Here is a 2,946-nt window from a genome sequence, read left to right on the forward strand (position 1 = left end):
AAGCTTCCTTTGTCCAATGTCACCCATTTGTCCCTTTTCCAATACTGATTCTGTTAGGTATAGGATTTCCCTATCCAATTGTTAGGTATTAGGATTAATAAATGAATCTATCCAAGTAACTTTTAAAATGAATTAAATATAGATGTGATAAAAAAAACCCTTGAGGTCTTAAATTAGAGAAAAATCAATGTGATTGTAGTTAACAATAAATAGGCTGTAAAATAAGCAAAATATTGATTTTCTGGGTATCTTTTTATATAATTAAGACTCCAATTTTACTAAAAACATAATGTTCATTTTAATTTGAATTGTTTTGAAACCAAAATTGTTGCAGCAATTGTATTCGTAATCGATGTTAAACCCGACTAACAATTTTCAATTTTCCATTTAGTCGACTTGAACTAGTTTGGCCGGTTAAATCGATAACCCAGACGAAATCGTCGGACCAAATTTAAAGTTTGTTTTATGTTTTTAAATTATTTTCATGAAGAAAATCACGTTTACTGTTTCATTTACCACCACCGCGGCCTCTATAATTTGTTTATTCTAAAAAGATAAAAAATAGTTTCATATTTTGTTTAGGTTGCTTTTACATGTTATGTTTCTTAACATTTCAACTTGTTTATAACTAATACGATTTTTGAAACCAATCCTAAACCACTATATCATCAATTTGATTTACGATCCTAAAGATATATATTGTCCAAAAAATAAGGAAAATGTAAATACAGATAGGCATAGATTAGATAATAAATATGCATACAAATTCATACAATACATATGTATAGGTCCATTTCTTTAAGTCTTTCCACCTGTAAACCGAGCGAAAAGCATGTCGTAATTTATAAAGCAAGTGGACACCGGAACACAACATTTTCTGGCCCCACCATTACCCTATCCCTCCACCCCCCCCCCCCTCCCTAACCATCCTTCTTTATATCCTTCACCCACAATACTCTCACTTCAGGGCCAATCATCACAATAAGCTCTATCCCATACTCCCATTAATGGCGTCACCACGGGACACCAGCAAAACCACCAAGCTAGAACGCTACAACAGCTACCTCCGACGTGTCAACACCACCAAATTATTAGCAGCTTCTTCCAAATTACTATTTCGTGTTACTCTTCTAGCCGCTTTAATATTAATATTCTTCTTTACTTTCAACCACCCCCCACTTTCCGACCATCCCACCACCACCTCCCACCACCTCCACACCACCTCGCACCTCCTTTCCTCCGCGTTCTACGGCAACGGGGCCGCGTGGGAGAAGGAGGTGCGGCGTTCCTCGACCCCCCGTCGCCCTAACGGATTCTCGGTCCTCGTCACGGGCGCCGGAGGGTTCGTAGGAATGCACTGCTCGCTCGCGTTGAAAAAACGCGGCGACGGCGTTCTGGGTCTAGACAACTTTAACTCGTACTACGACCCGTCGCTGAAACGCGCGAGGCAAAACTTACTCAAACAACACGAGATATTCATCGTCGAAGGCGATCTCAACGACAACGAGTTATTAACAAAGCTTTTCGACATTGTCCCGTTCACTCACATCCTCCACCTGGCCGCCCAGGCCGGCGTACGCTACGCCATGGAAAACCCGCAATCTTACGTCAGCAGTAACATTGCGGGTTTTGTAAACCTTTTAGAAGTCGCCAAAGCCGCGGATCCACAGCCCGCGATCGTGTGGGCCTCGTCGAGCTCTGTCTACGGGTTAAACACCGAGAACCCGTTCTCGGAGTCTCACCGGACAGATCAGCCCGCGAGCCTCTACGCCGCCACTAAGAAAGCGGGCGAGGAGATAGCCCACACGTATAACCATATTTACGGCCTGTCCATCACGGGCCTACGCTTTTTCACAGTGTACGGCCCATGGGGCCGACCGGATATGGCTTACTTCTTTTTTACTAAAGATATACTTCAAGGCAAACCCATTAATATTTACCAAACACATGACAACAAAGAAGTGGCTCGTGACTTCACTTTCATAGATGATGTGGTAAAAGGGTGTCTAGGGTCACTCCACACGGCCGAAAAGAGCACCCGAAAAGGCGGAAAGAAGCGCGGTCCAGCGCAGTTGCGGATCTATAATTTGGGGAATACATCGCCTGTGACAGTGGGGAAATTGGTGTCAATATTGGAGAGTTTATTAAATGTGAAAGCTAAGAAGCATGTGATCAAGATGCCTCGAAACGGTGACGTTCCATTCACTCATGCTAACGTGAGCCTGGCGTATAGAGACTTCGGGTATAAACCGACTACCGATTTGTCTACCGGGTTGAGAAAGTTCGTTAAGTGGTACGTTAGTTATTACGGGATTCAGTCAAGGGTAAAAGGGTCAAATACCTCGGCATGATGATTTTATATTTATATTTCTATACTCAACTTTCTGTTTCCTTTTCTGTCCTTTTTGTATTTTCATTTTTGGTCCCTTTTAAAATTATAATCTCATTCAAGTCCATAAGTCAAGGAACAAGAAATGATTGCGGTAACAAAGACGGTCCTCCGAGGCTTGAAAGATGTATCGTAGTGTACGTTGTACCATAGTTCATATATTTATAAATGTGTATACATACAACATATCATAAGTGAAAAAAGGGAAATGGAGGTGAGAAAGTGTAGATTTGGGAAATGGAAGGTCATATTTGTAATATTTTGTTTCAGATGTAAATTTGAACATAATTGATTGTGTACCCTAAAAGCAAAGGGTGAGAATCAAGCTATTGGATCAAAGTTTATTTTTGCATGATTAAATTCTTTTTTGTATTATATTTATAATTATGTTTCTTAATTACTTTTGCTTTATAATAATTGACTTTAGCTTTTAGAAGATGCCTCCAATGATTGAAGAAGGGGTGGTTTTGTCATTAAGCATTAGTTATGTGGCCAAATTGAAAAGGATTACGTGGCACTTTTTCACCATGTATTTTGGAGCTTGACAGGGTTTCACT

At 40.5% G+C, this 2,946-nt stretch overlaps 1 pseudogene; it reads left to right on the forward strand.

Annotated features, from left to right (window-relative positions):
* Positions 1-933: 933 nt before the first annotated feature.
* Positions 934-2,512, forward strand: LOC143533187 (UDP-glucuronate 4-epimerase 6 pseudogene; annotated as a pseudogene).
* The last annotated feature ends 434 nt before the right edge of the window (positions 2,513-2,946 follow it).

Source organism: Bidens hawaiensis, unplaced genomic scaffold (genome assembly GCF_021521415.1).
Source record: "Bidens hawaiensis isolate Kalapana, Puna unplaced genomic scaffold, B.hawaiensis_p1.1 tig00000702_1, whole genome shotgun sequence".
NCBI classification, from domain to species: Eukaryota; Viridiplantae; Streptophyta; class Magnoliopsida; order Asterales; family Asteraceae; genus Bidens; species Bidens hawaiensis.